Raw genomic sequence first — 17839 nt, forward strand, 5'->3', positions numbered from 1 at the left:
CCAGCCTGGACATTTGACAGACAGCAAACGGGAGGGCTCATGGAAATGAACCAATAAAACAACAATGGCAAAACCGAGAAAATGCCTTCCAAGAATTTTTCACACTTTAGCAGACATTTGGTTCAAACAAATGGTCGATTTTGGTACCTAAGAGCACAGAAAGTTATTTTTCCACAGCCCTTAGATTTAATTTTTCTTCTCTCTCTGTCAAAAAAAAAAAAAAAAGTTTCTGCCAAGTTTTCTCAAAAAGAAAAAACAAAAACAAAAAAAACAAACTTACAAAAAAGAAAGTCTCCTCCAGGCTTCCTGCTGCCATACAGGGCATGCTGGATGGTGAGCTGTTGACAAGCACTATTAGTACAGGCCCACAGGGACAGAGAGAGAGGAATTAGGCCAGGTCATGGGAAACAGTGTCCAAGAATTCTAGGGTCAGCAGGGATCTTGGGAGGTCAGTTAGTCCACTCCTCTGTCTCCAGGAAGGACTCACCTTTCCCTGTTAATTTTGACCACCATAGAACAAATTCATTCTCTTTTAAAGAATATTGGGAAGCAGATTTTTCCGTGGATTGGCACCTGAAAACTTCTCCACTCTTATGCACCTACTCTTGGTCTTAGTTATCAACTGGGAGTGACTCTGTCCTTACTCCCCCTCAGCCAGCCACCCAGAGGACATTTGACAATGTCTGGATACTTTTTTTATTGTTGCAACTGGAGAGGAGATTGCTACTGGCATCTAGTAGGTAGAGGTCAGAGATGCCGCTAAACACCGTACAACACCCAGGATAGCGCTACAAGAAAGAATTATCTGGCCCCAAAGTGAACATGTGGAGTTGAGAAACTTACAGAAGAGAGAAGGGGAGGGTGTCATTCCTTGCATATTGCTGTACAGTACAAGGACCTACCTATAGTAGGACTAAAGTTCCACGGTTCAGAAACACATTTCTTCATGAGAAAATGTGGAACTCTTTTTTTTTGGTAGTCAGAATGACCTAATTCTCTACTGACTAGCCAGTCTTAGCTATTGGATAGTAAGTTTCACGAAAGCAGGAACCATACACAGTTAATTTCTATTTCCCCAGCGCCTTCACATGGAATGACATATAGTAGATTGTTTTTTGTTTTTTTTTTTTTGCAAATCCCTATGTAAAAGTTCAAATCATCTAGTTCTGTGAAAACAGCTAGACAGATTTTCACAAAATTAGAGGCATGTGCTAGAGATGGTCTATCTTAAAATTACAGGCTATTTCGTATACATGACATTTTGCGCTCTCTGGGTGAGTCCTCTCAAAAAAGATGGATAGTCTTCCAGAGCACCAAGGAGTCTTTGTGACTGTAAATGGGGCACAACATGCCATATGCATGAAGATTTTGTAGATTAAAAAAAATAACTGTGGCTTCCAAAGTGAGTCCTAAAGTGAAAATCATAGGGCCAGATTCTCCTAATTGTGGTTGTTGCTTTGCTTTCCACAAGGGCAACCCTATTTAGTTATGCACTAGTCCACTCCTCGGAAATGAGCCACCTCTGAGAGGAATGTCTTAAAGAGAATCAGAGCTGAGCAATTCATGGCATGGGGTGTATTTAAAGTGCTCTTGGAGAGCTACCAACTACCAATATCACAGACACAACCCATTTCTGTTTTAACAGGAACTGCTTTAGCCCATCCCGTTAGAGTAGGAGGTTTTGCCAACTTCCTTTAGACTTTAATTGATAACACACAAATCTGTTGCCACAGATGGTTGGGTGGGCAGCATCTAAAGCTGAGGTCTGGAGAAAGGATTCCTACCCCCAACAAATGCAAGAACGTTCAAGGAGTGTAGATGCAGGATGCACCATGGAAACAGAAGTGAGGGAAGAGCTCTGGGTTCCACACCAAAGCATCAGGTCTGGATTAAAGGTACCCCGGCATGAAGAAGGTCACAGTTTTCCAGCTTGCTTTTCTGTCACGTGCAAATAAGATTATATGGTTTCAAATCCCAGATACACCAGCTATTAACTATGTCATCTTGGGCAGCTCATTTAATTTGTCCAAGTTCTGCTTTTTCCCCATATGCAATAGAAATTGATAATAATACCTCTCTTTTGAGACTTTGTGTAGCTTGAATGAGATATAAAGAAATTTTCTATTAGTTATTAGTATTTCCCCATGTATGAAACAGATCTATTCTGGAGATGATCTCTAATCTCCTTGACATGAAGATTTTTCACTTTTTCCCAATATAACTTGCATGATCTCGGGAATTCTGAGCAAAATGCAAGAGTCAAGAGACTCAGCGACCTCAGACTCTTCAAAGACAACCAATGGAGTCTCACAAAATTCCAAGCACTCACAAGAAGATAAAAGTGACCTAGGGGGGCAGATATCTTGGAATGAGGGTAAAATTTGCTGAACTGGTCTCTTCCAGTGGCAGGTGATTGAAAGTCAACTAAAACTGCATGAAGGAATAAATAGGAAGACATCTATCAACTTTTATCATAGACAAGAAGCCTGGTGGAAAGCTTCAGGCTAGGCAGTAATCACTTGCTCAAAAGAGATCATGGGGAATCTGCCTTTCCATCTCTTGGCTTTGCTTTCTTTTGTGTTGGCTTCGCTCTCAGCAAAGCCCTCTGCAGTTGTGACCCCCGGGAGCTCCAAACATACGTTCTTTCACTGTCAAGGTGAGCAGCCCTAAATGTATCTTTCCCAATCACTCTGGCGAAAGTCTCAGGATTTAGTCTGATTTGCTCAGGCCTGGGTCGTGTGCCTACTCCAGCAGTCGGCACCACACCTGAACCAAGTAGACTGAGAGGGCAGAGGAGTAACCAGGAAAAGGTAGAATAGACACCAGTCAGGCAAAAACAAAAGTACCCACTGCACTTGCTGACCCAAGTTCTCTTTCTTAATAAAGGACTTGTCTTCTTTCTTTCCTCCTCTTATATTGTGTGGTGGTTATGGAACTGTGTTGGGCAGGGGTTGAAATAAGAATAGATTACGCACAGCTGGACTGGAAGAAGTTTCTTGTGAGCTATTCAAGTCTCATCTTAAATTTTCCTCCTTGGAAATAGGAGCTGTGTGCCATGTCACCTGTCTCTCGTGGAGCAGTTTTGTGGCTGCATGAGAAAAGTAGACCCTCGTGAGCTCCTGCCAGACACTGACCTTTGCCTCCCCTTTGGTTATTCTCAGACTCCGAAGAGCTCAGGCTGTTAAAGCAAGAAGAGGAGACCTAGCTTAGGTACAATATTCCAAGCATAACTCCATGGTCTGATAATCTTATAGGTGAGCAGAATTTGAACTTATTCTAGGACATTTCTGCTATGTCTTTTTCCAACACAGGTTTTGTACATTTCTTCTTAAGCTCACTGGGGTCACTTCAACTGACAGTAAGGGGCTTTTAAGGGTGGCAGTCCCTGGACTCGTAGTTAGTTCAGTGGATGCTATGAAGCAGGGTAGTAAAAGAGCTAAATGCTGAGACTTTAAAGATAGGCAGAGTGGGCTCTAAATCCCTAAGCAAATTGTCTAACTCTCCTGAGACCATTTCCTCTTCTTTAAATAGAAATCATGGTAACTGGCTACTGCCCACTGAGCATTTTTAGTTTGCCCCACACCTACTTTAAAAATGTGCTTTCATGCATTGAATCCTCATACCAAATTCCGTGAGGTCGGTACTATTATTATCTCCATTTTACAGATGGTGACACAGTGGGGGTCAGGAACTTGACCAAGGTTGCCCCTCTAGTAAGTGGCAGGAAAGTATTCAGCATAGGGCCTCACGCATAGTAGGCTATCAAAGAAGGTTCACAGATGGGAAGAGTTGGTGATACATGCCCTTCCATTAAGAAATGTACAAGCCCAAAGTAGTAGATATCATTTCAGATGATTCTTGACTGGGAAATGCAGTAGTTTAATCCGGAAGGGCTTTCTGGAAGAGGAGATTTGTTTCGTGATTCTACTAAGACTGCATCATACTCAGCTACCTCTGAAAAAATGCGTGGTCCTCATCCTTCAAAGCTTTAGGAGCAGATCACCTTCATATGCAATGGGTGAAGAGGGGCACTGGCCCCCAAACCAGCTGCATCTTCTGAATCAACTTTGATGATCTATGTCAAATGCTTCTGTCACCAAATAACCCTCCCAACTAAGCTGTGAAGAGAAGGATGGTATAACAGGTTGGAACATGAGACTGCTTTCACTCATGTCTATTATGTGTCATTCACTGCAATTTGAGATGCAAGAGTGAAAGTCAGTCCAGGGTACCATAGTGTGCTACAGTGTACCACAGGAAGTACTAGTGACACCTAGTGTTTATGGAGGATTTATTTAGAATTTCACATGCATTCTTTCATTTAGTCCTGACAACTGCCCCCAGGGGTTTAGTACTAGTATTATTTCCATTTTACAGATAAGAAAAATGAGGCTCGCTGAGGGATCTGGTCCCAAGTCACATAGAGCTAGGAAGCAGAGGAGCCAGCCAATGACGAACAGCTTATATTCTTAACCACTAAATGTCCAGTTTCCCATGTTGACATGGACTGAAACAGAGCAGATGAGGGCAAATAAGTAAGATGAGTCTTGCTATTGACTGGAAAAGATTCCTATACCATACTTCAGGCACAATCAAAATGCAAATCCAGATCTGGCATAATTGCATGAGCTCAACTTTTTCATGACCTTAAGATATCTATATCATTAAAAAATTGTTGAGTCCCAAGGAATTTTCTAGTTTATCCCATAAAAGGAAGTAACATAAATATTCCAATTACAATAAGCAATTCCATATATTTAGTTTCAAAATAAGAATAAAATGAGAAAAGAAATGGCCACAGGCTCTGTCTTTATCATAACTAGACTGACTGTGCCCACAGTGAATTGATATTTTCCCATAATGTTACTTGTCTCCCACCAAATTCCTGGCAAATTCTGCAGAGGAAAGCAATGCTTACAGTACATTATTACTTTGGTGTTTCAAGGGGAATTATTCATTCCCACATATTATTGAAACAGTGCTCCCTTTACAGAACCTTTTCCCAGCTCTAATTTCCAATGGTGCATATTTCTCCACTTACTGCTACTTAAATGCACAATTTCTAAGGTTAATTGATCTGGTATTTGGTATGTCAATGTTTGCATGGGTTAACATAAATAAATATTATATATAATGATGGATGTAACAACAAAGTAGAAATTCACTTCCTGGTGGAACTCCTTAACAACTGAAATATGTTGATGGTCCCCAGAATTCTGAAGGTATGTCAGTGCAAATCTAAAATATAAGATGAAAACAATCTGATTCTACGTGGTCACACTCAAGGGCAGTAATTCAGAGAGCAGAGGAATTGTCACAGGCTGGTTCTTTCGGAATTTCTCCCTTTGACGGTGGCATTTCGAGTCCCAATTTCACCAGTTCTAGCAACTTCCAGCAATGTCAAAGCTATCCTAATTCTATCCTAAAAAGATTTGAAATGATTTAGTTCCCTACTAAATGCAGCTTCACTATCACAGAAACCAACTATTGATAAGAACAACAAGGACAACTAACCAATATTACCGAAGACACATCATGTGGTCAGCACTAAATGTTAAGTGCTTACACTAGTTTTTCATATAAACTGCTCATGTGTAAGGGGTCTCTATATTACACATGAAGAAACTGAGGCCCCGAGATAGTAAATCACTTGCCCATAGTCTATCAGCTCGTAAGTGGTAGAGTTAGGATTCCGATCTGGCTCTGTTTAACTCCAAAGTCTACAACCTTAACGACTGCTCTATAACCTCCTTTATACTAAACAAGTGGCTGAAGAAATTCAAACTGGGTAATAAACATTTCAAGTTTATTAGTCAGGGTAGAAGAAACTGTGCTGTGGTAACAGACTAACCCTAGTGTCTCTGACTTAAGCCACAGAATGTGATGCAAGATAGGCACCTTTCCTGGACTTCTGTATTCCATACTTCTATGTATATATTTTCAGTATGTGTTCTATCCTTCTACCTTGTGGCTTCACCATGTAGCATGCATGATTCCCAAGGCAAGGGAAGTAAAACCTGGGGCATCTTACACTGGCTCTTAAATGCTTCAGCCCACAGAGAACACACCAGTCCTGCTCTTAACCCATTGGCCAAAACAAGTCACATGGTGCTGCCCAACTGCAAGGAGATTGGAAAATGTTGGGGTGAGACTCATGGGTATTTGGTGAATATCAAATGTCTCTATCGTGTAACTCTTGTCCTGATTCCTAGGTAGGAGGAGACTTATACCTTGAGCACTTGCAAACATACCGCGTTATGCATTTTCAAGTTCTTTGCCCTAATATTTGGGAGGTAATTATCTGTTCGTTGAATCCACATTTTTTTTTTCACTCTAAATGGTGAAGATTAGTCATATGTGTTAGCAGTAAGGATATTTGGCAACAAGAAAATACCTTTAATAAAGGTATCTGTGGGGTGACAAGAAATGGGTTTGGACTTCTTTATTACCCTATTACCAACATGAAAACATTGCCATTTCTTGCCAAATAACGCAGGTCCAATTTTTGCTCAGCAGTGTTTATGGGAAAATATCAAGCTTAAGTGTCAGCCAGACGTGAAAATGCCTCATTCAGGTCTTTTCTTACATCCCTCCCATGATTTACTATGCATGCCCTCACTTTCTAACCACACACAGCTGACCAACACAACTACAGGCTCAAAGGGCATCTACATCAGGGGAGATAACTTGCATGACAGGCATCCTGTTCATTTATCCTTCTCTACTTCACTCTAGAGCCAAGATTTTAGAGCAGGAAAAGCTCTCCATCTACCAATTTACTGATCTGAGTTTCTTTTGCTTTTTGTGTACTCCAGGACTTCCTATTTTCTAGAACTTTCTTTCATGCAATATTGCATCTCCTACTGCTGTTGTTACTTACAGACATGCTGCAATGTGGAATATACTTTCTTGATTGAAACTCCAACTCTCTTTGGCTGAATATCATCTGATGGGATAAATTATTTAAGAAAGCCACAGCATTGAAGGAAGGTCAATACACAGTCAATGCTTGCTCCACCATTTAATCATAAAATTGAAAGGATGATGCAAAATAGAAGATTTGGGGAAAAGAAATCAGGGCATTTGTATGAAGTAGTTTAAAGTGACTGAATTCTTGAGGGGTTTTGCTTTGTTTTTCTGTTTAGAGGAGCCTCTTAAATTATACCATGTAAAGAGAGAGATTTTCCTACAAAGTACTCCTATTTCTAGACCTTGGGAAAAGAGTTTAAAAAACAGTATTCCCCAACATAATGGGAAAATCATTCATTCTAGTGCTTTCACTTTTCTCTTTTGAAAATTTATATCCTTAAAAACACTATTTTGAGATTTTCCCCTCAACCAGATGCTCTGGGCCTGGGTAGCTGAGGACAGTCCTCAATGAACAGGTGAAAAGGAGACTGAAATTTCAGCAAACCACTGGGCCAAAACTTAGTATTAACTGCACTCCAAATGAATTGATCCAAACCATATCTCATCAGGATATTCACTGATGGAATAGAATCCAACACAGCACGTGATTTTTAATCATTTCTTTCTGACCCATATCCATCCAAGAAGGAGGCAAATTGAGATAAGGAAAAAAAAAATCCTCTGCTAGGCTTCCCTCGTCGCACAGTGGTTGAGAGTCCGCCTGCCTATGCAGGTGACACGGGTTCGTGCCCCGGTCCAGGAAGATCCCACATGCCGCGGAGCGGCTGGGCCCGTGAGCCATGGCCGCTGAGCCTGCGCGTCTGGAGCCTGTGCTCCGCAACGGCAGAGGCCACAACAGTGAGAGGCTCGCGTACTGCAAAAAAAAAAAAAAAAAAAAAAAATCCTCTGCTATTTACCCAGTATCTTTTGTCCCTCCCTTTCTCCTTTATGAACTCAAAAGATATACATTCTTCTTCCTTTCCACTGTGTTCATTTACAAAGAGAGAAGTAATGAAGGCACCCTGGAACGGGGTTGCCATGGAGAACCTGTTCCAGGTAAAGAATAGTCACTACAGAAAAGTGGCGTGCACCTTGTCAGCAGAAATGCTGCAGCAGCCCCAGAGAGGTTATAATTTCTGCCACCACTAACTTAAATACAACACAATTCTGTAGGTCTCCAGAAAAGGCTCTGTCCTTTTGTGAGTGTGCCTTGCTTTACAGAAGAGCTGTGCCCTATTTGGATTTAAATCAAAGCATATTTCAAAAGCATGTACCCAGTGTCATATTTAATAGAACCCTAATGGCAATCCTTTGTTTAAAGACCTTTCCCCTCCTAAATAGGGTTTCAAGGTATAGGGTTTTCTTTTTTTTTTTTAACATCTTTATTGGAGTATAATTGCTTTACAATGGTGTGTTAGTTTCTGCTGTATAACAAAGTGAACCAGCTATACATATACATATATCCCCATATCTCCTCCCTCTTGCGTCTCCCTCCCACCCTCCCTATCCCACCCCTCTAGGTGGTCACAAAGCATGGAGCTGATCTCCCTGTGCTATGCAGCTGCTTCCCACTAGCTAGCTATTTTACGTTTGGTAGTGTATATATGTCCATGCCACTCTCTCACTTCGTCCCAGCTTACCCTTCCTCCTCCCCGCATCCTCAAGTCCATTCTCTACGTCTGCGTCTTTATTCCTCTCCCACCCCTAGGTTCTTCAGAACCAGTTTTTATTTTTAGATTCCATATATATGTGTTAGCATACGGTATTTGTTTCTTTCTGGGTTTTCTTACAGTGGGATAAACCTGTTGAATTCTGCCTCCTGACCTTTCCCAGTGTGAGTAAAACACAGGTCCATCACGGGCTGCCTTAGTTATACTTTCTCTCATTCTTTTTTTTATTGAAGTACCGTTGATGTACATTATATAAATTACCAGTGTATAGTATAGTGATTCACAATTTTTAAAGGTTATATTCCATTTATAGTTACTATAAAATATTGGCTATATTCCCCATGTTGTACAACATATACTTGTAGCTTCTTTTATACCTAATAGTTTGTACCACAATCCCCTACCCTTATGTTGCCCCTCCCCCCTTCCCTCTCCCCTCTGGTAACCACTAGTTTGTCTCTCATTCTTGAAAAGAGCCATCAGCCAAAATCAGAGCAATATATACAAGTTCATCTCTCTGAAATGTAATCTTTTCTGTGCTGGTTGAGACTTATTTAAAGAATAAGTAAGCAAATTTAGGTTCCATTATTACACTTCAGCATAACTGCCTCAGTTTCAACGAAAGGAAATATATTTATGTGCACATGAGATACACTCTTACCTCCCAAATACGTGTGAAACATCCATTTGTAATCGTGTCTATGGTTGTTTAAATAAAAAAGAAAAAGAAAAATCTTGATAGATTGAAAGGAAAGAGGAAACTGTGATTGTGTTTCAGTAAGAACTGTGTAAATAAACTGCTATTCAGCAAGCTCAAATGGTCTAAGTCCTAAAGAATCCGCTTCCAACTCTGAGCATTCGACAGATAACACTGAAATTTCTTAAGCATCTATTATATTCCAAGCACAAGGCTAGATCCTTTAGAGTCATAACTGCATTTGCTCCTCAAAGTAACTCTATGAGATGGTGGATTATAAATAAGAAAATAGAGACTTAGAGTGGTTAAGCAACTTGCCCAAGTTTTTTCTTTCACACTGTAGTCACAGTGAGGGTTTAAACCTGGGTCTTGTATACTCTGGAGTCTGCCCTTCTTCCTCCATGCTGCCTGGAAATCAGGAAATGCCAAAATTCGAATGCAGGACCTCAGTCATGCAAAGTACGTAACCCATCACTGAGTACTGGGACAATGTCAGAGAAGAAATTATAAGTTTTGTTTGGCCAGAGCTAGGTACCCAGGACATATGTTATGCAGATATTGGTAGATGACTCCCTGAAATCCATCTCCCCTCCCCTTTACTAAGAGGTGGCAATGTGCCCAGCTAAACAACTGTGTTTGCCAGGCTCTCTTACAGAAATGTGTGCCTAGTGAGATGTAATCAGAAGCTTTGGGTAAACTTTTCAGCAAACCTTTTTAAAAGAGTTCTATTTGGCTGACATGTGCCCTTTCAGCTTTTCTACCTGCCTTGTTCTTGCTGTCTAGAACACACATCCAATGGTTGAAAGGTGAGTGACAAATCACAACCATAAAGCAACTCAGAACGTAGAAAACACATGCTAAGAAACTTCCCAGACCTGAAGACAGTGATTCTTAAAGTCCAAGCTTCAAGCTACATAAAAGAAAGTTACCTATATCTTATTTAAGCCACTATTATTTGGAGTTTCTGTTACACAAAGTCAAAACCAGCCCCAACTAAAACATATGTTGCTAGAATAGGAGAGAGAAAAAACCTCAGGATACATATCCTTGTCTTCCCAGTAACACGATAATCTCCTGGAGGTTAGAGACCCTGCCTCTTATGTCTACTTTTATATCTTCCCCAGCACCTAGAATTTTCCATATAAATAACACGAGGTCTATGGCTACTTGTTTACTTAAACCAAGTAGATATTTTAGAAGTACCAAGGAAGGGCCAACCTTCTGAATGTCATTTTAAAGCTAAACCCAGTTTAAATTAACTATAAGAAAACAGGTATTCTGGACAGACTCCAGCAGTCCACTAACAATGACTGACAGCAAGGAGCAACTGTTCCTTAACCTGAAGAAAACACAACCCAGAATGAAATTTGTCCCTCTAAATGACAGTGGCTCACTAAGGAGGTCTGTGGATCTTTAAATTACACTTGTCAAAGAAACATCTTTTTATACAGACACATACACACATCAGAGGTATTTTCAGAAACTCATCCCACTAAGAATTTGAATGCAACTTGAGCACTGATCTGATTTAACCCCTGCCTTGCTTTACAGAACTGTTTCCTTCTTCCTCTTCAGACCAGCAGATCTATTTGCTCTTGGAATCTCCAAATTCCCCTCCACCCCAGTGCCCAGTTTGCATTCTCTCTCTTTCCTTTTGCACATGCCATTCTAGAAGGCTTTCCTCTACAGCCATAGAATCTTCTCTAAAGCCACAGTCTCCCCAGTGGTAATGGGAACACCAAAAACACAACCTCATGCAGTTGATGGGACTATTAGAGGTCACAGATGAATTTGCTTGGCATTGTATCTGCTACATGAGATGTATTCAATCAGTAAATACTGGTGGCCTTGATTATACAAATCAATCAAAGGTCAGTTTTGCAAGGTCAACCATTTTAGCTCTCCGTTTATGCCAATCAATCAATCATTTTATCAAACAATTAATCCATCATAGATTTCCTTGCTAGTTATCATTCTGCACTGGCCATTTCAACTAATTTCTACCTCTGTTCTGAGGCCCAGCCCAAATCCCACACTCTCCAAGAGGCCAGTCCTGACCCCTATTAACCTCAGAAATGTCTCCAGCTTTTGTCATTCCTTCTTTCCTTAATCCTCTGTCCAATCAATTGTATCTTTACTGAGAGCTGTCATTTTCCATATGAAAATCATGTCCCCTCAGCTGGTTTCTAAGGTCTTTGCGGGCAAGGACTGTGTCCTCTACCTCTCTGACCCCCACTTGCTGGTACGGTGCCTAATACCCCAAATAAGCTTTCGTTAACTGAGGGCAATTTGATTGTTTGCTTTGGGATCTTGCTTTCTTTGAGATTGGGAACAAGGCAGCTTCTATGAGTAGGAAGTAGAAACACATATGACCCAAAGAAATGTCAGTGTTAACTGCTCCCTAAGTCATATTTTGAGTGCTTAGTACATGCCAGATACTGTCTTAAATGTTTTCTTTCAAATGTTGCCTCTCAGCAGATGGGGAGGTTCTATAATTATTCCTATTTCACAGGTGAAGAAACCGAGGCACAGAAACTAAATAACATACCCCTGTCCGCATCTGGTAAATGGCAGAGCCATGACTCCCAGCCAGGCCCTTGGGCTCTAAGAATTGAACTCTACCCACGATGTACAGTAATTCTAACGGAGAGCTTGGATGCTGAAGGTTCTGTGCAGCCCAGCCCCATGTAGCGGGACTCACGAACCATCCAACCCAGCCTGCTCAGCAGCTATGCCTGACTTACTCTTTGTGGATTTAACAGCTCACAGCAACCGCTAAAAAGTTTGCTTAATCTACCTCAGAGCAGCACTAATAAGTAGGCAGCAAATTGACCACGGGCAGCAGCATGATGGTGGGAAGTCTAAAAATAAAGATGCAGGAAGGGTGAGACTTGAAGGTAATTAACTTACACTCTTCCTCCAGGGAGAACAGAAGTCAACTAACTGGCCGGCTTAAACAGTTCTGATACCCATCTTAAAGTCAGACTCTTCTTCTTGGGGTGAGTGTGTGTTTCCAAGAATGACTGTGGACAGACGACACTACACATTACCCAGAGTGTGAGAGAATGTGGGATCCCCTAAGGGGAGCTATAACAGAGCCACTTATGAGTAAGCAAAATAACTACCACTTAATGATGGTTTCAAAGATCACATGTGTGACCAGTCATATATAGTGCAAGCGATTATCTTGGGAGAGCGTAATTCAGCAATTCATTCATTCCGCATGGATTTTTTTCCCTTAAAATATTTATTAAGAGCCACTATGTGCTATGCATTATGCAGGCACTAAGGATGAAATGGCGAACACTCAAAAACTGTGTCTACACCATTGTAAGGCAATTATACTCCAATAAAGATGTTAAAAAAAAATGTGTCTACCTTCATGGAGCTTGCCTTTTATTTGGAAGAGGTAGATAACCAACAAGCCAACCAATGGATGAAGAAAATGATGGTGTTATGAAGGAAATAGACAGTGCAATGGGCTAGGAAGGGCCTGGGGAGGTGACAGGGAGGGTTTTATGGGGAAGGTAACATTTGAGCTGAGACATCCAGGATGGGATGGAACTACCTCTGCAAAGATCTGGTGTGGAGAGAACCTTTCAAGCAGGGGAATCTAAATGTGCAAAGGCCCTGAGGCAGAAGAGAGTTTTGATGTGCTTGAGGAAGAAAAATGTGACCGGAATATAGTAAGACAGGGAAACTGACATGAAGGGAGTTGGACATGGACAGGAGCCAGATAGGAAGAACTTTGTAGGCCTGGGAACAAACCTGGCATTTTATTCTAATAAAAGCGAAGTTTTAGAGGGTCGTATGAGAGAACACCATGCTGTGCTGGGATTGCTGCTTAGCTTCTGGGTGGAAAAGGAGTACTCGGTGGAACAAGAAGAGGAACAGGGAGACTTGTTAGGAGGCTTCGGTGGAGGCCCAGGTGGCTTGGGTGAGCGTGACAGCAGCAGAAACGGAAATAAATGAAAAGGTTTGAGCTGTATCTTGGAGAAAGAATAACTTGTGCCTTTTGCCCAAAGGCTTCACTATTCCAAATGTCAGCGGCAAATTGCTCTAACGGCTGAAATTTGGGGAATTAAATAATTAAAAAGATAAAGGGTTATGTTCAAATCTAATTCAAGATGAAGACATTAAGTAGTTTCACTTCCAGCTTCAGCTTCCTACATGAATGGCTGCTTTGTTGTAAGTTGACTCTTTAACCTCACTGAAGCTTACTGGGCTCTACACTCTAACCCCAGCTACCTGGCAGGGTGTCATGAAAATCTAATTAATGAATAATAAATAAAGTAAAAGCCCTTAAGCCTCCATGCCAGTATTTCCCAAAATGAAGCATATTTGTTCAGAAAATATAAAAATAAGCATTTCATAGTCAAATACATGTATAGGCTTCTATACTGCAGGACTAATCAGGACCTTTAATGCATTAATACATATGGCTCTTTAGTGAATTAATGAATCACCAATACAGTACTGTATTTTTCACTTATTTCAAGAAGGAAATTTTTCTTTCAAACCAGCTGGTTACAACTTCTGTGGAACACAGTTTGTCAAACATAGTTTTATAGAGATGTAAAAGACTGTTACTGAGACACCAGAAGACCTTCTAAAATACAAAATCGAGACAAAATATGTTGCACAGGTTAAGGAGTTACCAGGTTCGGGAGTCAACATCTTGCCTGGGCACCAAAAACATAATGTACTGGTCACGGAAGGGAATGAAAACAGGGCTTTAGGTAAGACATCTTGGGAATCCAGTCTTCCTGAATCCAACAAGCAGGAAGCCTCTGAAGGAGCCATTATGATCCCCATTTAACAGATGAGAAAACTGGGCCTGGAAGAGGTTGAGCTACCTGCATAAATTCATCCAGCTGATGGCTAACCAACATGTGTACTTTTAAGCATTATACCAGATGGCTCTTTTCAAATGCTGGGATGAGATATAGCAGTGGTTAGGCTAGTGTGACTTCTGTTCTAATTCTAACCAGCAAAGAGCAGAACAAGGCAGTCAGGGGGTTTAAATCCCATCTTTAGCACTTACCAACTGTGTCATGTTAGGTGAGTCACTTAACTTCTCTGATCCCTGGCTAACTTATCTGCACCTGACAGATGACAGCAATGACCCCATCCACCCTTAGGCTTGTCATGAGGATGAAATGGAACAATACAAGTCCTAGTACCTAGCCCTAGCTCCTGGCAAAATGGGAGTGGCCTCTTAAATGTGTGGTCTTATTATTTTGTACAGTATCGTTTGTGTAATTTGGTATTTTTGACGGGAAGATGCTCCTAAGGGGATGTTGGCTCCCAAAAGATGAGGAAAAGTTGTACCCCTTTCAGAGGTGTGAATTAGCATGATTTATTCTGATGTCAAAGTCCAGGCTTAAATGACAAAGGACAAAAGCTGCACATAATCACTTAATCTGGGGAAACTCTTTTTCGAGAAATCAGCTTTGAGTAAAAGCCGTTCTGTTTCTTTTTCTTTTTTTTTTTTTTTCTTTTTCAAATCTGGGAGCACTGGGTTTGGGGTTAACTCACTGAGCCTGAGTTACATGAGGAAAATTGGAATCCCAGGGAGAGTTAAGGACGTAACCGCCTATGGCTAAATGATTCCCAAAGTACTGCTCTAAGTACCACAGATTTCCTCTCTATGGAGCAGATCTACATTATATCAGGTGGAGATAAAAACAGGGAGGACAGATGACGAGACTTGCTAGACGATCAGGACCGACACCTGTGCATGTGTGGGGAGGGGTCTGCTCTGACTATGAAGAAAGCTGTGGATTTCAAATCACACTTTATTCTTGCCTTCGTTAGATCTACAGGAAACCAGTTTTGACCTTTAAAACACAATATCATCTTGTTCACAGTCCTTCTGCAAGTTGCTTGTCTACTTAATGAAATTGTTGCCTGGTTAATAAAGTTGTGGCTGAATCCCTGCCTCTTAGCCATTAACTTCAGGACTTGAGTGCAGCTTTCTATTCATTACACTCTTAAGTCCCTTAGCAGCGGCATGTAGGGTCTTGTTTAGAATTGAATTTGGAAGGTCTCTGATCTTGGTGAGTTTAAATTGGAGCACAAGATGTACATTTGTATAAAGACTACGTGGAATTAAGTGTCTGGCCTTTGGAGACAGCCTGCCTGGGTTTGAGCCTTGACTCCACTATTAACTGTGTGACCTCTGTCAGCCTGTTTGTTCAGCTTAAAGACTTGAAAAACAATTATAATCATGATGATACCTACCCTCCTTCAGTGAGTGGTTTTAAGAATTAAAAAAGAAACATAGTCCCTGGATTATAAATACTAGCTATCACTGTTATCACCACCATCCTCATCACCATCACCACTATCACCATTATCTCCATCATCAGCACCACCATAATTCCCTCATCACCATTAACCACAATCAGCAGCACCCTCGTCATCGCCACCATCATCATCATCTTCATCACCACCAACAGCATTATAATAGCAGCAGCAGCAACAACAAAAACGTCATGGTCCCCCCAAACCCATTAGTCCAATTCTTTAAGACCCACTTAATGTCTCTGTCTCTTCTTCTTGAATCCAGATACCTTTCTTTTCTCCCATATCCATTTCACCTATGCTCAAGTATTCTTTGTTACAACTAAAAGCAGCTTGAAAGCTAACAAGACATTAAGCAAAAGCCGCTGTGGCAGCTAGCGGAGGTCTTTAATGCCTCCCATTTTTGTCTGTTTTAGATAGCTTAATTCAAATGTCCTGCCCTTAGTCCATTTTTCTGTCTCTCAGACATTGTCAATGGCCTTAATATTTCATTATGAATCACTAAATAAGACTCATTCTCTTTTTAAAGTTTATCTATAAAGACTGCCCCCTCCTCTTTAGTGACCCAGTGAGTCATAGATCTGCTCAGGAACTCCAGACTTCTGATTAGTGAATATTGCTTGTGGTCTGATTGAGTCAAAAGTCAATTAATAAAGCTCATTCATGAGTTTCCAGCTTGTATTAACTGTTCTTGCAGTGAAGCCCTGTTGTACACATTTTGTATTTTCAGGCTACGTAGTAATATCATTGAAATCCATATCCAAAAACACCGAGTTCATCAGATTTTGCAGATTAAATGTTCTAAAACTCAAATCTCCCTTTAGAAAGGGAGATCTGTTGCATTGAGGAGTTCATGCAAATGGACTTGTGTAATGAAGCAGGAACATGACCACACATTGGAGAGTATTCCACATTCTCAAGTCAGACTGGGAGGGCTGTGGTGTTACTATTGTTAGCAAGTGAGGTGTGTGGTCAAACAAGCCTGCATATAACATGATGTGTCTTACATTATAACCTCCTAGCGCCCAAACATTGCCCCATGGTAGTACTGACTATGCATCTGGTCTATAAGCTCCCTCTTGCAAGGTTTGCATCAAACAGTTCATCCTTGTCTGTTATCCCAGCCTGGAGCATGGCCTATAACAGAAGACCAATGAAAATTTGCTGATGTGTAAAACATTTTTATCTTTGGAAATATGTATTTTTTGTAAAGCTAGAGAACCATCAAATTGATCATTTTTTCCCCTTCAGGATTGCAGGGGAAAACTGAATGTTTTCTAGAACAAAAGATGGAAGTAACCAGTTAAGACATAAACCCTCCAAGGAAGATTTTGACGACCTGTCACCATGCATTTAGTAAATAAAATTTACTGGTACAGCATTTAATAAATAAAATTGAGTGGTCCCCAACCTATATGCTCACTATCAAGTTCTAAGGAGCGTGATTATTCAGTTGTTCATTGATTCAGTCATTCAACTAGCATTTCCTGAGTGCCTATGGTGTATCAGATGCCATGCTAGGCACTGGGAACTCAGCAGTGAATAGAAGAAATGGAGTTTACAGGAGATTTGCGCAATGACGCTGGCTTTGGCATTAGGGTTTTAGAACAGCATGTGTCTTAGTTTGGGTACCAGAAATCAGAGGCTGAGACAAGCACTTATACGCAGGTAATTTATTTGGAAGGTAATTCTGTGAGACAGAAGGGAGAGAGCTGGGAGAATGATACAATGAAAGAGAAAACCTAATATTAGGGAGCGTTTTGAATGTCTCTGGTGTAGGCAGTGGGTGCCTCTGAGAAGCATGCAGAGCACCTTCTATAACTGTCCACCTGGAAGATGAGAGGTATGCCCATTGGTTAAGGGTTTCTCTGCGGCTACCGTTACACACAGGCTCCCTCAGTGTTGGAAAAGACCTTGCATCAGACAATCTGAGTGCACCTGAGGCAGGTGCTGTCAGCACAAAGTGAATCCGAGCCCCCAGGGCAATGTGTACCACAGTTGTGGCTAGAATGAGGGGTAAGCTGAGGGAATGTGACATGGGACACCAAAGACAGAGTGACAGTCATTCTTTTACTAAGCTTTTAATGAATGCCTGCTTTACTGACTGGCCCTATGCCAGGATCCTGTATGCGAGCTTAAAAAGACAAAGGGCTTCCGCATCTCAGATTCCACATGTCCACCGGCAGGGACCATGTTTCTTTCACCCATTTAGAACATCCTTCAGCTCACGGCCACAGACCAAATAAACAGGTTTTTT

General features: G+C 41.1%; 1 protein-coding gene across 1 annotated transcript in view; it reads right to left on the reverse strand.

Annotated features, from left to right (window-relative positions):
* The window catches only part of TAFA1 (TAFA chemokine like family member 1), a 467517-nt gene that overhangs the window by 349360 nt on the left and 100318 nt on the right, over window positions 1-17839 (reverse strand). The window lies entirely within an intron of this gene.

The sequence above is a fragment of the Phocoena phocoena genome, chromosome 10 (genome assembly GCF_963924675.1).
Source record: "Phocoena phocoena chromosome 10, mPhoPho1.1, whole genome shotgun sequence".
NCBI lineage: Eukaryota > Metazoa > Chordata > Mammalia > Artiodactyla > Phocoenidae > Phocoena > Phocoena phocoena.